Below are 20,212 nucleotides of genomic sequence, written 5' to 3' on the forward strand. Positions count from 1 at the left end.
TGCAAGCACACTTGCTTGATGCCCACTACGTTATTAATAATAAAAATGTTTGGGTAGAAGGCCGGCATTCGCTACGTGCTATTTTTCGTCATTATTCTGAGAAACGTGGTATCCGCGCTGAACACTTCCAAGGAATTCTGTGCCAATTGTTCATGCAGTGGCTCACGACGATGAGGAACTGTGGCTTAAATGGGTATGCGCCACAGTTCATAGGGGAACAAGAACAAGCTTTTGTAATGGGTTGGCGCATCGGATGACCCACTCGTTATTAGGATTGTGCAACGACTGTTTTTTTTTTTTCTTTCTTTTTTCGCTGTTGCAGAACGCTTTATAAGTCGTATTAAAACGATTGCTTTCCCGACATCAAGCTCGCCCACGGCAAGTTTGCCAACAAGTCCCAAGCACAGTCGTGGCTCAGTGGTAGATTATAGCACCTAGCAGACCCGGGTTCAAGCCCCCACTGTGTCATTGGTACTAGGTTTTTTTTTTTTCCTAATTTCGCGCGATGTGGTTACGGACACCGGCGGCGGCGGACAACCACACGTGACCCGAGTTGTGCTCTCAGAACAGTTTTCGCTGTAAAACAACAAATCTATCTAAACTACTATGACAATGTAAGTATGCGGAGCTTTATACTGAAAACGAAACTAAATCTTGTCGAAACTTAATGTTCGCCTAAGTGTATTTCACATTCAAAACGTTTGTAATCAACGTTGGGCTACTCTTGATTGTAACACGGCCTTTAAGAAGCAGTTTCGAACCGAGAGCTAGCCAAATCAAGCACCTGTTTGAACCAAACTCAGCCAGATCCATTAAATCAGCGCTGCGTCAACAATCGTAATCAAACTTTTTTAAAGAACTAACGCGGTTGTATCCAATCTCTTTCATCTACTAACCTATATTTGCTCTCTTATTGTGCTTTCAATCCCTCACATGCATATTGCTTTTCATTGAGCAAGATGGGCAAGTGTACTGAATGACAAGATATTGTACGGCGAAAGTCGAACGGAAAGAGAACGGATGCCGACTTTCCTGCTCCTGCGTATATCTTGTTAGCGTTTATTATTGAGTTTCGCGCTACAGTATCATACATCCTTTTTTCGCGCCACGGCGGTATATTTGAAATGGAAGACCACGGAAATGAGGCCATTGAGCACCTTAAAAAAGAAGTGATGATATAAGTTTTAGCCCTAATATATAGGCTTTAAGTGCTTTCGGTGAAATTAGCACACTAGCGAAAAAAAAATTCCTGGAGCAGGCCCGGCTTATTGTCAGTACAAAAAAATTGCACCGTTCTGTATCACTTAACGTGCACTTGGCTTTTCTATGAGAAAAAAAAAAAATAACGCCACATATACTTCAATCAATACCTAAGCGAAATGATTCAATGGCGACGAAAATCGTGATTCGAGGTCGCTGTTAATTTTTCGTGTAGCCGTGCATCTTCTAACGGTATACATAACATCGCGACAGTAGACCAGCGTCACAGGAATGGGCCCTTTTTTGCATACATTTCGCGAACCCTCCGCACAACACTTGCAAAATTTATTGATTGATATGTGGGGTTTAACGCCCCAAAACCACCATATGATTATGAGAGACGCCGTAGAGTGGAGGGCTCCGGGAGTTTCGACCACCTGGGGCTCTTTAACGTGCACCCAAATCTGAGCACACGGGCCTACAACAATTCCGCCTTCATCGGAAATGCAGCCGCCGCAGCCGGGATTCCAACCCGCGACCTGCGGGTCAGCAGCCGAGTACCTTAGCCACTAGACCACTGTGGCGGGGAAAACTTGCAAAAGGTTTCGTAAAAGCTTCCCAGAAGAAATTTAAGATTACGCATTAGGTACAAGCGCGACCTCCAATTTCGCTGTGCAGTGGCATATCGCCATCTCTGAAATCGCCGACAGCAGCTCCGAGATTCCGGCTACATACTTTCTTCCTCACTATAGCCACGCTTACATGGACGATAGAACCCTCCCCGCTCCAGACAAGTTTACGAGGTTTTGCACAGAACAAAAAGCGAACTCGCGGAGCAACGACTTAACGGCAAAGTGAGCATTGGTATATGAACGAACTTATTTTCATGCAAGAGGGCACTAATGAGGATTTCGATTTCAATTCACAAATCTAGACGCAGGACTAAAAGTATTTAGCCGGAACGAGAGCAATGCGTTAATCGATTCTTTCCTGTTTCTGAAGCTGAAACAAATAGGCGCAAATTGAAACACGAGTTCACTGTATACACGTTTTTTTTTTTTTTTTATAACCGGCACGCAGCTTCATTTTGTACTTTCTACTTGACTTAGTTTTTTATTACTATTATTTCAGCCTACGACGTGTATCAGACCAGCCCCGCCACGGTGGTCTAGTGGCTAAGGTACTCGGCTGCTGACCCGCAGGTCGCGGGATCAAATCCCGGCTGTGGCGGCTGCATTTTCGATGGAGGCGGAAATGTTGTAGGCCCGTGTACTCAGATTTGGGTGCACGTTAAAGAACCCCAGGTGGTCTAAATTTCCGGAGCCCTCCACTACGGCGTCTCTCATAATCATATGGTGGTTTTGGGACGTTAAACCCCACAAACAACAACAACAACGTGTATCAGACCACAAAGTCAACGGGAAACAGCGACAAATCTAAAAAAAAAAGGAAGAAAGAAAGAAAAGAGTATTCGCAGGCGCGTCACGCAGTTCTTGATTAGAACGACAGCCAAAAAGCGTCGTGCGGCGCCTCCTCAATCGATTCCGTATACGCTCGTCTTGCTCCGATATTCGATGTAGTACATCGAAGAACCAGTTTTCAAGAACGAAAGGTCGAGGCAGTAAAATATGACAAACTGCGTTCATGTCCCTTCGGATGAACTATTAGACACAGCCCGAGAAGCTGATAAAAGTAAGAGAGGCGCGTTCTACGTGTTCACCCAATCCTGGCTGCTACTAAACACAAGCCGAGAGCTCCTAGCGATCAAACCGATACCGCGAAATTATGACATGGGGACACCATAGAGATAGGAGCGAGTCGGGGCCCTTGGGAGACAAGATGACATTAGGGAGTCTTCGGATAGCGTATACCGCAAGCCCTTGCGGTGCAAGTCGCTGTCACTGCGCATGCGTGGTAATGCAAACCACCGTTCAAGTTCGCGTTTCGCTCACAAAAAATCTGAAATAGCGTGCAGCCCGCAAAGCCGCCTGCAAAGCCCCTTTGCAATGGTGGCGGACCAGTGTTAGCGGTAACGCAGTACAAGTAACGCCCTTGCCGGTAACGCGTTACTTCTTTCGGTAACTTAGTAACATATTGTAACAATTTTGTATACCGTACTTACGTTACAATTTGTCGGTATAACGGGCGGTGCCACGTTACTCGTTACTTTTTCATTTTGTAAGTGTTACTTTTCCAGAGCTCACCGCCATGAATTCTTTCGGCGGACAGCATCGTACAGCTGTCCGCCGGCAAGCTTTCACACATGGAAAGCAAGTGTGGAACCACTAAAGAGTTTTATAATAACGTTCTCAGGTGTTGCGGGTGTTAATTTAGTTGCGGGCGCCATATGAGCTTTAGAATAGCGTTTCCTCCCCCCGGGACAAAGTCTAGGGACTTTCGCCCCGACCACAAACCCAAATGCACGGAGGCTACACGCAGAATTTCGCGGGCCTCAAGGGCCGCGATCGCCACACGCCATTTCGAACTTTCTGCGGGCGGGCCGCGAAGGAAGGCTCGTGTTACGAAGGATGCACAGTGACAGCGACCGCACCGCAAGCGCTCGCGGTGCGCCATTCTAAAACTCCCTACTTTCTTAAATGCAGCGCATTTCTTAGTCGCACGATGTCGCCGTCCACACCTTTACTGTGCATGATTGCGTCTCGCCTCTCATGCCACAATAACGCGTTCGATGCTCGAAAGCGTTATTCGAAGGTCGTAGGTTCGATTCCTGCTCACAGCTGGTAATTTTTTCATCCACTTTTCTTTCTTCTTATTTACATTCCATTGGTTCTAATAACTTCCCCTGTACATTCCTTGGCATTACTGTCTGTTATATCTCATTAATATTGTGTTAAAACACGGAAAAACGAGCCCTTAGGTATACACTTCTCTCCCTTATATATATATATATATATATATATATATATATATATATATATATATATATATATATATATATATATATATATATATATATATATATATATATATATATATAGCACCCATACGCACACGCGACGCCCGCTAACGTCGGCCGTGATTAAACACTGCGGCCAGAAACGCGCACTTGCGTTGTGAGTGTGTGTGCGTGTGTGCGTGTGTGCGTGCGTGCGTGCGTGTGCGTGCGCGTGTGCGTGCGTGTGTGCGTGTGTGCGTGCGTGCGTGTGCGTGTGCGTGCGTGCGTGTGCGTGTGCGTGCGTGTGTGCGTGCGTGTGCGCGCGCGTGCATGTGTGTGCGTGCGTGCGTGCGTGCGCGCGCGTGCATGTGTGTGCGTGTGTGCGTGTGTGTGTGTGCGTGCGCGTGTGTGCGCGCGCGCGCGCGTGTGTGTGTGTGTGTGTGTGTGTGTGTGTGTGTGTGTGTGTGTGTGTGTGTGTGTGTGTGCGTGCGTGCGTGCGTGCGTGCGTGCGTGCGTCTGTGTTATCACGTGTTTTCCGTTTCATGCTTGACTTATGGGGGATGATTTAGACTCCAACCAAAATTTTCGAAGAAACCCGACGTTTCGAAACCGACTTGGTTCCTTCCTCTTATGTAGCCGCGGTTGTTTTTCCTAAAAATTTCCAACGAAAGTACGCAAACCGATAACGCTTATTTTATACACAGCGTGACAAACGCTATCTCACAGCCGAGCAATAAAGAAAAAAAAAATACTAAGAAAGGTCGACGTTGAAACGAAACAACAGTCCTTCGTATGAACTTCTTACCGCGAATTTCGGCCCACGCACTCACGACTGTCTATCCACGTACGCAAGTATAACGAAGATAATATATGCGCACACATATGCTCGTAGGTTACACATACTCCATAATGCTTTCTCGGTTCATTAAAAATGCCAGCCTCGTGCAAAAAAAAGGTGGCATCTAAATCACTTCGAGAGTGTATGGGGGGAACCATTAGTGGGGTTCTTAAGCCATGGCACGCCGAGGCTTTCTCCACGGCCACGCGATCCTGTACTAATGGATGCACAGATTAGGGAGATAAGTGTAAGCGCCTCTCTTTACAAGCATGACCACTTGGAAACCGACGCACGACGAATCGGATGTAGCTATAGGGTGCAAGTTGTACGGCGCAATCTCACGGTCTTTAATGGATGTTGCGACGGAGCGTGTAGAGATACGCAGGAAAGGAAGAGAGCGAGGGAGAGAGGCACATGCGCACATGCGTATACGTGCAGGATGCCTTTGAAGGCACGACCCGTGATGTGGCTGCCTGTTATAGTTGAAGCAACAACGATAAATATGGGAAAGCTGGCGAGGCGACAGCGAGAGAGAAAGTGGGATTACGAAGAACGGGCAAAATATGCGTGCGGCCAATGCGTCTTCAGAGATGTGTGTGCCGCAACGAGTCGTCCTAATGAGCCGTGCGATACGACAGATGTTCGACCTCGTCAACGCTACAGAACGCCACTTTGTTACAACGAGGCCGTGGTTCCACGTGCATCATTAGAAGAACCTCACGGGGATGTCAAAAATTTTGACGTTAATTTGACTAACTCATATCAGTGGATGATATCAGTGGATGTACCTTGGGACGGCACGGCGATATAATGGGCTAGTTGGTGGTTGATAACGGCTTTTGGTTGCGGTAGACGAGACGAGGACGAGAGAGAGACTACAGGACAGGTGGTGCGGGTTCAATCCTGGAGTGGTTGTTCGTACAGGGTTGATTCGAAAGAGTGCCAGCAGTGCAATCAACGTTGAACAACAGTAAACCAGACTGGGCGGGGTATAATATGGGAGGCGACAGTGCGTGGCAGCACGTCAACGACGGTGCCGAATGCACCTTGCGACATGCATGATAAAACCCCGTGGCCGTCTTTATAGGGACAAAAAAAAAATGATTATAAAGGATAGACACAACGATGACCGAAAAGTCTCCTCCGCCTCTCCGCATGGCGTACACGACAGCAGAAGAAGTACACGAAACGGGAACGCGTGGGTTCAACCTATAGTCGAACCTTGACCCGGAGAATAATACATCGCATACGGCAGTCCGGCCCAACCCAAGAACCGCCTTCGCGGCTGCAGACGCCGCCGTATTCATAAGAACGCGCGAGCAGGTAAAAAAACAAGCACGCAACAAAACCCGCGGAACAAGCACAAAAGTGGGAAAAGATATCCGTCGCACCGTTGGTGGGAGACTCGCATGCGCGTGGGAGCAAAACAGCAAATGGAGAGAAATGCCTGCACGATGTAAAGGGGCGGCGAGCCGATATAGTGTGTATATATATATATATATATATATATATATATATATATATATATATATATATATATATATATATATATATATATATATATATATACGCCCGCGGTCCTTCACCGCCCCATCGCTCGCACTAGACACCACGCCTTTTCCGCCGGATTCGGCAAGAACGCTTATCTCAATTTTCTTTTTCAATTTTTTTTTCTGCTTGGTTTGCATAGGCGCGCGTTGCACTGTTGACGCAGAAGCCACGCAAACAGGTATACCGTATACTACGCCCACCTGTATACGACCTTACCAGACGATGTGAATAAACGATTTATCTCAAGAGTGCGAACCTTGGAGGAAGTTGCTGGTCCATTATATATCTGACAACAGCGCAAGAATATATGTGGGGCTTTAAGTCTCTAAACCACCATATGATTACGAGAGACGCCGTAGCGGAGGGCTCCGAAAATTTCGACCACCTGGGGTTCTATAACGTGCGCCCGAATCAGAGAACACGGGCCGGGCCTACAGCATTTTCGCTTCCATCGAAAATGCAGCCGCCACATCCGGGATTCGATCCCACGACCTGCGGGTCAGCAGCCGAGTATACCTTAGCCACTAGACTACTGCGTCGAGGCATTAAAAAAAAAAACAGCGCCTTCCTTCCTTGTCCCTTCTTGCGCTGTTGTCAGTATAAAAATATACATAAAAGTAAGGCTATCTCAGAATGAAAAAGGAAACACGCCCACGCTGTGCAAAGACACATGTGGCGGCGTCCCGTGGCGAGTGTTCCATCTTGCGGTTCAAGTGTATATACTGTCAACAGACGATCCTCCCACAGCAAAAGCAAACGCTTATTTCAAGTGCAGTCACTCATATATACTTGACCATACGCGTATAAACAGAACATTTCGAGGAGGGCAGGACGAAATAAAGAAACAGTCGTCCGTGCATATCATCCACGTACGATGCATACACACTATAGAGCGGTCTTGTCCGTAAAGATATTCTTCGGGCGAGGCGTCCGGCACACATGTTATTCCAAACTAGGACCTCCACGTACACGTGCGCAGCGAATATACGCCCGCATCGATATTCAGAAATCAACCACGCGCCACCAGACACAATGTGGAAAGCTGACTGTTTGTTCACTTTTGGGCTGTCTTGTACCTTTTTCGCATTTGTGATGCTTATCAGCCCGATCAGAGTTTGCTAACTTTATTTGTGTAAAACGATGTTTTTTTTTAATTGCGTCTAAGTTGTGTATGCTTCTTTTTGTACCAGACTGTATTTAGGAGCAAAAGCCTCCGTCAGGCTATATAGCATTTTGATTTTGCTTCGTTTTCTTTTCTTTTATACGAACAGAAACTAAATCAAATCTCGAAGCCTGTCAATCTATCCATAATTCAATCGCTCTCTCCCTCTCTCCTCAAGTCAACCCGGTGTCAAACTTAAAGGGTTGAAAGTGCGACACGTCCCTGCAACACTTTTTGAGCACGGTCCGAAACGCTGCGGATCAGTAGTAGAGACTCCCGAGAACAAAAAGTCGGCTAAAAATTGCTTTCTCTTCCCTCGACAAATGACGAAAGACGCTCCAAAACCACTCGTAGAATGCACATCTATCAGCCATTGGCTGATTTGAACATGGCGCGCTTGGTCATTACAAAGATCGCCGCAGGAGGCCGCCACATGTGCACGCGTGCGCGCGCGCGATCACACTGAGAAAGCCGCGTATTCAAAAAAAAAACGTGCTCAAGGTCACGAGGTGCACGTGACGTTTTTGTTTGTCTCTCTTATCCCTCCCTACTTAGCTTTCAGCGATTCCATGGGGACGAAAGAAGAGAGAATGCGATTGCACCGTATGACAAATCTTTGTAACTCCGCTCGTACTGGACGGATTCCTAAAATTTTTGCGGTGTTTTGTGAGGCAATAAGATCTTCTAGTGATTTAAATCCATGATTGCTCAAAAAAGTGTTTCAGGGCCCCTTTAGGTTTTACAGCAAGTAAGCGACCTAGTTGGTTGAAACCGAACAGAACAAGGTTCGTCAATCTTCTAAAGCCGACATGAAGCATGAAGCCGAAGCCGACACAGCCGGGGGCCAGACGGTCAATCCGGGAACGTAAAAACTAGACTATAATTCTTTTTTTTTTTCAGCACGTATGTCACAGGGTTGCAATGTATACACGCCTACGTTACAAACAAAAACCCATTTTGAGGTCAAAGCTGCCACGTCGGCCTTCAGGTAGGAAGTGACACGGGGAGGGGGGGATTACTGTCCCATTGCCGGGGGCTTCATAATACTGCACCTCGGGCCGAATGTTGTAGATAGAGTGTGTATGCACGACTGATTGAGGACGTAGAAAAGAACACACACAGCACCGTGTCTGTTTATACGTCCTCGTAAGCACTTACACTCTACCATGAAAGTTTTAAAACGAAAGGTGCAGCGATGGTTGTTGCGTGCCGGCCGCGGTCCCTTGATGGCAGAATATATTCAGTGCGCCGGTGAGCGAGAGGTCGCAGGTTCGGCACGGTGGCGGTGGCGACCGCATTTCATGCAATGAAGATATAGTAAACCCAGAGTTCGACAGAAACCTGTCTGTTCGAGAAAGTTCACGGCGGAAAAATCAAGCGCCGACGAATCATCAAAAACACAAAGTAGTTTCGCTCTCGCTATACGGCGGCTTTACTCATTGTGGACAAGGCTCCCCTATGGGAACCGAGACGTCTCTGTCTTTGTGTTTGTGTTTTTAATATTTCTAACTATGGGATGGCACTCGATTTTTCCGCCACGAAAGTACGAAAACTATTGTGATTGATTGATTGATTGATTGATTGATTGATTGATTGATTGATTGATTGATTGATTGATTGATTGATTGATTGATTGATTGATCGACTGCTTGATTGGTTGATTGACTTATGGGGTTTAACGCCCCAAAACCACCATATGATCATAAGAGACGCCGTAGTGGAGGGCTCCCAAAATTTCGACCACCTGCAGGTTCTTAACGTGCACCCAAATCTGAGCACACGGGCCTACAGCACTTTCACCTCCATCGAAAATGCAGCTGCCTCAGCCGGCATTCGATACCGCGACATGCGGGTAAGCAGCCGAGTACCCTTAGCGACTAGACCACCACGGCGGTGCACGAAAACTTGAGCGCGCCATTCGATTAAGGCACACGTAAAGGTATCTCAGATCGACGAAACTGAACACAATATTAATGTCGGGCAAACCAGCTTCCCTGAGAATGAATTAGAGATGATAATCATGCAGCGTGTACTGCAGAACCAACAAAGCCACGGCGGATCACCTGCCTTCAATTTTATCGTAAAAGAAATAAAAAATACAAAATAAAGAAAGCATATGAAGCCTGCTTCACACCATTCGCGTATATGAAATCTGCAGGTGACCTTGTACGGACGCGTCAGCATTCATTGCTTTATTTTATATATATATATATATATATATATATATATATATATATATATATATATATATATATATATATATATATATATATATATATATAGTGGGAGTAATAATTCAATGGGCCAGTTGGTCTTCGTGAAGGTATGAGATATGGCATTGAGCGTTGTCAACAAGGATAAATATATTTATTTCCCAACAGTTTCGGGAGGGGTCCTCCCGAAACTGTTGGGAAATATATTTATCCTTGTTGACAACGCTCCCGTTGTGCCATATATATAATAAAGCATGATGATGAAGGCCAGACTCTAGGCCGAAACGTCGAAATAAACCACGTTGTGACCGCTCACGGAGGATCTACTAGACTATATATATATATATATATATATATATATATATATATATATATATATATATATATATATATATATATATATATATATATATATATATATATATATATATATATATATATATATATATATATGTGTGTGTGTGTGTGTGTGTGAATCAAAGAGTTTATACCTAAGGGCTCGTTTTTCCGTGTTTTGACACTTTGACACAATATTAATGAGATCTAACAAACAATAATGCGTGGGTGAAGAGAACTTGCTGTGGGCAGGACCCTACCCACAAACAAAAATGTTAATGTCGGGGGTATTTACATATACTATACAGCCTGAATAAGGCAGTTTTCGCGACACGTTTTCCACTGTAACATCACTGTGTGTTTCAAGAAATGTGTCCAATCGCGTTTAAAATCAGCAAAACACGCTATTTGCTCGCTGTCTTCACAGTCGCTTTTCTGTAGCGACAGGCATCTTAAGAAGGTGGAAGACATCATTATAAACGGTAATTAGGACAGGTCATTTAATTACCTTTTTAGATATTGCAGTTCGGCAGACGTGTCAAATGAGAAAAATGAAGTCCTTGATAAGAAAAACTCATTGCCGCTTTGAGATTTCAGAAAAGCGGCCTCTAGTAATAACTACAAGTTAACAAAATGCTCCTATATGCTGCTGCAAAACCGAAATCAACGAACCGAGGAGCACAACAAGCAGACTATATACTACAATGACGTCACCGTTCGAAACAGCGGCACGCCCCGCCGCGGTGGTCTAGTGGCTAAGGTACTCGGCTGCTGACCCGCAGGGCGCGGGTTCGAATCCCGGCTGCGGCGGCGGCTGCATTTCCGATGCAGGCGGAAATGTCTTAGGCTTGTGCGCTCAGATTTGGGTGCATGTTAAAGAACCCCAGGTGGTCTAAATTTCCGGAGCCCTCCACTACGGCGTCTCTCATAATCATATAGTGGTTTTGGGACGTTAAACCCCACATATCAATCAAATCAAATCGAAACAGCGGTTACAGGGGTACAGTTCTCTTCCGTTCATCAACGATGTGCGTTGTGCGCGCTGCGATTGCGAGTGCAGCCCACACACCCACACAAATAAATCGGTTGATATAACAACGCTCCCTCATTTCAGTCGAGCTCTTTCGCGTTTCCGTTTCGGCGCAGACTTGGGGAGAATTTCATTAGTTCGCAGTTATTACTAAAGGCCACTTTTCTGAAATTTCAAAGCGGCGATCGGTTTTTCCCGTAAAGGACTTCAATTCTCCAGTTGGACTTAACTGCCTAACTCCACTAATTAAAATGATAATTATTTTAACTTTTCTAATTACCGCTGCAAATAATATCTTTAACCCTCTTGAGATGCATGACACTACAGAAGAAGCAACTGTGAAAATGACGAGCAAATGGCGCCCTTTTCTGATTTTTTAAAAGAAGATTGGACACATTTCTTGAAACACCCTGTATATAAATGCCCGCGTAGAAAAGGCCACAAACAAACATACAACACTGGGATAGGCTTTCCGGAACCGGAAGTGATCGCTACATATCTGAGCGGCAAAGCCTATCCTTAAAGAAGAAGAGCATTTCACAGCTTGCGTCTAGTTAAACGCCGATGCTCTGCGTCAAGGACGGACAGAGTTCACGACAAAAGCGGCAACAAAAAAGAAAAAAGGGGAAAAAATTGGCCCCGTATCTGCATGTTACACCGTCAATGTTGTCGAAAGGCAACATTTGCGGTGTAACATGCAGATACGGGGCCAATTTGCGCCTGTAGAGAGTGAACAAAACGTTTATTTGACGTTCTGCACAAGAAAATCGTGGAGTGGTATTCTGGAGGCGCTGCGTTAGAGTGCCTCGAGCGAGCAGCGGCTATTTGGGCTAGTTGGTTATAAGAACGGCTATTTGGGCTAGGTGGTTAAATTCCATGGTAATAAGGGTTGCATCGCGAGCACGAGGGTGCTAGTAGTAACATGAAACGAAAGGCGAAGCAAGGAAAGCAAAGAGCAGCGGAGGCGAACGAGCGCATCAAGTCACGTCACACGTGAGACATGGGCGCTATCTGGCAGTTATCTTGGAAAACAAAGCGCGCGGCGTGCGCGCCCATCCCGGAGGTGATAAGGTGTAGAACGCAAGGCGACGGGTAGATGCCACTATCGCGTCGTCTCAGCAAAGCGTTGCAAACACTTGCCTTTTCGTGCAAGCATTGCATGGTCAGCGCAGCGTCATAAACGCTACGGTCTTTAGAATTACTTACGTATGCCTATTGTAGTAAAAAGGCACATATGCAAAACATCAACGTGTTGTTGCGGTGCCTCAGATATGCGCAACAATTGCTCCTTAATTGACAATCGCACAAGTATGAACGCTGAATCTTGAGCAATATCGGTGGGCGCTGCGGATAGGGTGGGCCGTTTGGCATATCGTCTGATGCCGTTTACGATATACCCACAAAAGCGGACGGACGGACGGACGGACAGAGAGACAGACAGACCAGAATTTTCGCGTCGAAAGTCCCCAAGAAAGATTATCTTCTCTATAAAAACAGCCAGGCCTACGCGGAACGCGCAGCACAGCCTTTTGCTGCATAGTGTCGCTGATTCGCGACATACCAAAACGCTTCGAGCAAGCAGGTCACGAAACTCATACCGCCTTTGATGCCGCCTGTCAAGTACTCAGGGGGGAACGTAGCTTTCGGCACGAAAAAATATAGCGCCCTCTCATCTAGGGTATTTCATGCTAGAACCAACTGTTTCGTAGCTAATGGCGAAAACGGCGAAGCGCGTGCAACGTGCTGATGATGATGGTGGTGGCCCAGATGCATGGCTCACACCCACTCTGGTGGATTGGCCAAGATACGAGTAATTGGATAGAGAAGATCACATATTACTTGTATATCTAATGAATTATAAAAAGGGTTGGAAGAAATTAAATTTTACTAACTGAGAGATTTGCAATCAAAACCGCCTTGATTCGATTACGAATCAGCCCTCACTTCTTCGTTCTATCTCGCCTGGTTGGCGCAAGGTATATCTTTAATCATTTTGTTTATTTGTTGTGTTTGCAACCAAAATGGTGACACACGACATAATACGTAGTTCTGAAGTACGTTTTTTTTTTTTTGTTCTCCTTGCACGGTCCTTACTTATGTGCCATACGGAGAATTCGTGACATACATAAAACTATGCATTAAAGTTGCATTTTAGATAATCTAACCGCAAAATTATTTAAAGGTTGCTTTGAAGCTGGGAAATAGAAAGAATTTACATTTCGCTCGGCAGTTTAATAATTCCGACACTAAAGGGTCAACTCTCCTTGGAAAGCTGCTTTAAGCACACTTGCAGGGTACCCACTACTCCATAAACCATTGTGTAGTAGACAGGCATTCACTACGCCATTCTTCGTCATTCTACGAGGAAGCATGGTATACCCACCGCACACTTGTAAGGAACAATATGCATTTTTACGATGTGGCTGACGACGATGAAGAATTATGCCAAGAGTTTTTGTAATCCCCGCAATCGCTCAAAATCCCCCCATTGGGTATGCGCCACAGTTAACAGGTGAACAAGACCAAGCTTTTGTGAAGGGTTGGAACACTCGACAACCCTCTCGTTGTGCGATTCGCACTGTGTGACACCTGGTTGTTCCTTTGCTGTTCTGAAGCGCTTTATATTACTCACGTTAACGCGATTCCTCTACCGACATCACGCCTGCCTAAGGCCAGTTTGCAAAGTATTTCCAAGCATCGGCGTGGCTCAGCGGTAGAATACTGGACTGGCACACATGCAGGAAACCGGGGTTCAAATCCCATTATGTCCTTGGTGTTTTTAGTCACTGCTGGCAGTTGAATGCTTAGGGGAAGAAGAGCCCATTGCACGGTATCTCTTGACATCATTTTATTTACTGAGTTTTTTTTTTTCCTGAATTCGTGCGATAGTGGTTACGGACACCGGCGGCGGCGGACAACTATGACACACGCGACCCGTGTTGCGATCTCGTAAAAGCCTTCGCTGTAGAAGCGGGCGCACAGCCTGGAAGCGTTACGCCATTCCCGGAATAACTTCGTTGTATACGCTCGTTCGTGTACAACCATGCGGAGACCAGAAGGAGGGGGGGGGGGGGGGCTGTATACTGCGCCGGTGCATCGGGATGCACGTTACAGCAGGTCGGTCATCGAGTGGCCAGATCCTCCCGGGTAAAACAAAAACGCACAGAAAAATAAAAGAAACTCAGTTTCCGAAAGTGACAACCGTGACTTCGTGCACTCCCATCTGGATACCGTTTCCATGTAGCGTTATAAGCCTTTCTTTCTTTATTTATTTATTTATTTATTTATTTATTTATTTATTTATTTATTTATTTATTTATTTATTTATTTATTTTCTTCTTCTTTCAACGCTTTCGCTTCGCTCGGGCAACCGGTGAGTCAGAAAGTGCGGAGGCACACACAGCAGCAGCACAGCATGCGCGGCGCCGCCATAGCAAACGCATAGAGCCGCTGCCAACTGGTATCTGCGATCGAGGAGCGCCATTCGGATGCAAAGGAGCGCGCGCAACGGCGCAGGAGTGCGTCTCTTCGCACTCCACGCTCCGCCGCTCATGCGTGCGCGATGTTGTTGCGCACGTGCGAAAGGGAGTTGCAGCTCGGGCATCATCGTACAGGGCAACGCGTGACCGTTATACATCGCACGCAAGGAACGTCTGCTGGGGTCCCTACACTCATGCATACAGTCTCAAGGAGCATTGCTTTGAAGACCAATAGTGACGCGATTTCTTTTTTTAGATGTGAATACACTTTATAAGCGACCCCAAACCATCCACCGCCGTCGGCGGCGTCCGCAGTCTTCTCTCTATCTTTAAAAGAAAGAGGACTTGGCGGGCCGCAGCGCGACGCTCTACCGAATAAGCCACGGACGCGACGCTGATATCGGTGTCAGTAACGCGCCTTATACCCCCTCCCCCTTCGCTCGCTCCTCCGCTCTCCTCGCTCGCTGCAGCTGCGCGCGCACCCCTCTCTCTCGCGCGCCCGCCTTCTCTCTCAGTCTCCCGTCGAGAGCGGGTCGTGAGGGGGAGTAAAGTTAAAATCCGTTGGCATTCGCCAGTGAGTTAACGTAAACTCCCCCGTGTGATCAAATTGCGATTCCCAGGAACCATTACACCATAAAGGCACCATAGTGTGATTAATAAATATGATAGTGCGAATTAATAAATACCCCTCATAGCATCACCCCGTGTATTCGCACTTAACCAAGTTCACCCTCGGGGAAATACTTGGGAGTTTTTTAAGGACAATGCCTGCTGAAGCATGTGGCTATCTTGGCAGCTTCTACGCATATTCAGCAATCACGTACGGTCATTTGAAAATATGGGCCGATTTCGAAGGCAATGTAGATTAACCGAGAGCCTCGCTGTGTCAGGTGACTTCAATTACCGTATTCAACTGCATACTGCCGCCTTTCGCTAGCACTGTCTATAATTTCTATCTCTCTCAACGCTTTCGTCGGCTAGTGTAATTTAAATGATTCGAGCTACACATCTTGCAAAATTTCATGCAGGACGTCTATATCCGAAATCAAACCGCACGTTACAATATACGTTAACGTTTACTACGTATAGCGACGGGCATCAGTGAAACACGCCCGCTAGACTACACAAGGACAAAGTGTAAGCACGCCAATACTCAAATAACGCGTCCCTACCTGCGCACATACACATAGAAGCGACGACCTCGCCTCCGCCATTGTACATGTCACGCATTTTCCTTTTGGCTCATCAAACAAAGTCGACATCTATACGCACGCGAAACGACAGATGAATATATGTCATGGCTATACAGTTGGCGAGTGTAACAAACGCATAGCACTGATCCACGAGCGCCAATACTATCCGAACGTACATTGGCCTCGAGCACATATCGTGGCGCCACCTACGTGATGACGTCACTCATAGGACGCCGGGTTGAGTTTTTCTGCTAGCAGAACACATTTCCTGCGCTTTTGCTGTGAACACCACGTGCGTGCTTCCCTTTGCTTTGAAATTCAGTGCTTTAAGAAGCGGTAAGACCCAATAATACGGGCAAGCAAACTACGAATCGGTGCCCCCGGTGGCACTCTCGTGTCTAATTTGCATCGTAAAGTCGCGAATAAGAACCGGTGCACATAGAGTTTCCCACAATACTTACTAGAGGGAACTCTGGCGCTAGTGTCTATGGGAGCTGCAACGCACGGCGCTTCAGCGAGCATGGGAATGATGGGTAGTACACACATTTGTCTAATATTAGTACTTCTGGCCTGCTTCTGGCTCCGTGTGTGTTCGTGTGGCTTAAAGCTGTTTTCTTACGAAACAAGTATTCGCAAATGTTCAGCGGTTGCGCTTCACAACCTTATTCTTTTAAGCCAACTATTTCGAATCGAGTCCCTAAGTTCAAAAAGGGTTTGTTCTTTCTTTCAAAACAAAATCGAAACACAGCAATAAACGAAGCCGCAAGTACGATTCGCCGCCCGCAAGTACGAAGACTAGACAAATGTGTGTACTACCCATCATTCCCATGGTCACTGAACGATCGCAGCGCCAGAGTGCCCTCTAGTTAATTTTGAGAAACTATGCCGCTGCAGCCATGGGGGACGATGCAAGTGGTGTCGCGAGAGCAAAGCTGCCGCATTTCACAACTACGCATCCCAACTGTGACGTCAAAACGATCGCAGCGCTGGCCTCTATATATATATATATATATATAAGTGGTTATAACAGAAGAAAAGAAAAGAAAGGTGCCGACCCGTAACTGTCTCTCCTTACGAGGACACCTCAACAGGTCGGCAGAGGAATGGGATATGGGGAATAAAAGATATAGGGAAAAAGAAGGAGTGATAAAAAGAATAGAAGGAAAATAGATGGAGAAGAAGCCAGCCAACGAGAGAGAAAAAGAAGGAGATAGGAAAGTGGGGATCCGGTCGAAGCAGTCCAAGGGCGGGGTGCCACAGTGCGAGAGCTGCACGGCTTCAGGAGACCGCGGAGGGCGAACCAGTCGGCGGGAGCTACGCTGAAGTCGAAGATCGCGAGGGCACAACCGTCCAGCTTGAAATCCTGCGAGCGAATCGACCTCTCTAGTGGAGGCCCTCACGGCCAACGACAACAAGAGAGGTTCGCGTTCTCTGCTTAAATTAAAGAAACGCTCCCGCGCAACGACCTCCGATGACAGAGCCACGCGGCGAGCTTTGAAGTGCGACCGCGGTCGCGTCCCTCACGCGATACACCCACGTTGCGCAAGAGAATAATCTCGGCGCAAACGAGCTCGCACGGCGCAGATACGCACCGCTGCACTACTGGCAGCGACGAGTAACATGCGGCAGCACCATCACCAGGCGCGCCCCGTTTGTTTTATTAGAGAGTTTTAGTACTGCGTACGCTGCGTACGTGGCGGCGTTGCGTACGTAAGGACGCCACGTTCTGCGTAGTGCGCATGCGCAGACCGCAACGCGCACGTATCGCATTACGTACGCTGCCGCTACGTACGCACGCATGAGATGCGTGCGTGCGTACGTATGAGGTGATCGCGCCGCTCTCGAACAAGTTCGCGACAGCGCGAGACCGTTTTACAAAATGGCGGCATCGAAGGCAAGCACCAACCGGCTTTGTGGCTTAAAATATGGCCATAATCTGGCTATAACACTTGGATTGGCTCAGATTGGCTGCCAACAACACGTGCTTTGATTTCGATCTACCAGATGGCGCAACACGCTTCACGCTCGATACGTACGCGGGTACTACGTCGTACTAAAAGCCGATTAGTGGCAAACGACGCCACGTAACGCAAGGCGCTTGCGTGATGCGTACGTAGCACCATTCCGCAGTACTAAAACTCTCTATTACCTAGAGGTAGCGACCAGGCATGGCCTGACAGCCCTCGCCACTTAGAAAACCGTCAGCTGCCTTAATAAACTTGTTTACTCCTACTATGCGGCGAGACATGAGACACGTAGTTTCGGAGTGAAGTATACGCGACTGGAGGAGCGCCTCGATCGTCACGTCGTCAAACAAGTTTACGGGGCAGGTCGACGCTCGCGTCTTGTCGAAATTGATGCAGCGACACGGCACTGCCAATCACGGACGACGTGCTGGGACGCCTGCCGTGCGTCAATGTTCGCGTTTAGACAAGGCTACGATTCATCATCAGCCGCAACCTACTTTGTCGCCGTCATCGGGATTTTTTTTTCCCGCCCACTGAAACTGGGCACCAGTTTATAAAAAATCCCTCACATTCCAAAGTTTGTCAAAATGTGCGCCGCTTCATTCCCAACTTTCTAGGTCAACTGACGTGATGCGGACGGTCTATATTGTGACGCGCAAGAAGGCACGCTATAAGCAGCGAATCGCAGACTATACCACAGATAGAAAAAACTCTTCAAAGATATTCGAATTCAATAACACAGAAACCATCGCACGAAAAAGTCCCCAGTCCAGCACCTAGCCGGCGCTATTCGCCAGGATTAAGCTGACCACCAGATAAACGTGACCCATACGCAGGCTTAGTGGTCACTAAAACTTGGCCACTCAAATGTGGATGCAATGGAGATATATATCGAGGGCGAGTGTAGAGCGAAGAATGACGCCCCATATAGAATAAGGTCGCCGGTGAGGTGTAAAAAATTAGGGGATCCTAAAGCTTCGCCTTTAAGAGTTGAACGCAATAGCGATATCCTTTTCCAAGTACGTACTTCAGCCACTAAGTGCATGAAATCTTTTCGAATTAACGATGCACCCACTACATGAAATCAATACGCGAAGTAGCATGTGTGCCTTTTGTAGTGGGAAACCGACATTAAACCACGAAGCCATTATGATAATCACATGTTCCGACATGTTCCCACGCCCACTGGCAATGGGCGCTTGTACCACGCATTATCACTGCAATATTTCATGTTGCATTGTGAAGCACGTCTACAGGACGCGTGTGTTTGTAAATCATGAAAGCTACTTTCACTGCATTTCCAAGCAGAGGAAGTTCTTTTCACTGTATTCACAAGCAGGCGAGTGGCCGTGTGGTAGAATATCCGCTTGACACGCAGGCGACACGGGTTCGACCGCCACAAACGACCCTGGTTCGGTCCCCACTTTGCAGGATTGTTTCATCTTATGTTATTTGCATCATTTTCGATTTTTCGGTCACGCATAAGACGACGACTTTTCGCTCACAATTTCTGCGAAACGAGAGCTTTAACGCTATCGTGTTAAAGTTTTGCAGGCGTATGTGCCTGGAACATATGCCTAGACACGCCTTTTTGTCCTTCGAATAATTGCCTGGCATATATACCTGGACACGGTTCTTCATCCATTGCATATACGTCTGCATTATATACCTGGTCACGATCATTAGTCCTTCGCACACACGCCTGGATATATAAATGTGATGGACCCTGTTTAGAACCCAGGCATATATATATATATATATATATATATATATATATATATATATATATATATATATATATATATATATATATATATATATATATATATGCGCGAAAGACTATATATATATATAGTCCTTCGCACAAATGCCAAGTATACATACGCCTGGGTATATATTCTTTCGCCTATGTGCCCGTACTACACTTTGATCTTAGCCAAAAGGCCGCGGTGGTCTAGTGGCTAAGGTACTCGGCTGCTGACCCGCAGGGCGCGGGTTCGAATCCCGGCTGCGGCGGCTGCATTTCCGATGGAGGCGGAAATGTTGTAGGCCCGTGTGCTCAGATTTGGGTGCACGTTAAAGAACCCCAGGTGGTCAAAATTTCCGGAGCCCACCACTACGGCGTCTCTCATAATCATATAGTGGTTTTGGGACGTTAAACCCCACATATAAATCAATTCGCATATATGCCTCGACACGGTGTTTCATTTTTCACAGGTATGCCTGGACACGATCCTTCGTCCTTGGCACATATGCTTATATGCCTTGACATAGTTTTCATGTCGCATATACGCCTGGCATATATGCTAGTACATGGTCATTCGCATAAACAAGATCATTTGTCCTT

The 20,212-nt window shown here is 46.7% G+C and overlaps 1 protein-coding gene and 1 pseudogene across 4 annotated transcripts in view; both read right to left on the reverse strand.

The window, feature by feature from the left end:
• Positions 1-20,212, reverse strand: part of LOC119173364 (uncharacterized) — a 138,368-nt gene that overhangs the window by 70,607 nt on the left and 47,549 nt on the right. The gene's annotated exons all lie outside the window — the stretch shown is intronic.
• Positions 19,650-19,821, reverse strand: LOC142804325 (U2 spliceosomal RNA; annotated as a pseudogene).

The sequence above is a fragment of the Rhipicephalus microplus genome, chromosome 3, assembly GCF_043290135.1.
Source record: "Rhipicephalus microplus isolate Deutch F79 chromosome 3, USDA_Rmic, whole genome shotgun sequence".
Classification (NCBI taxonomy): Eukaryota; Metazoa; Arthropoda; class Arachnida; order Ixodida; family Ixodidae; genus Rhipicephalus; species Rhipicephalus microplus.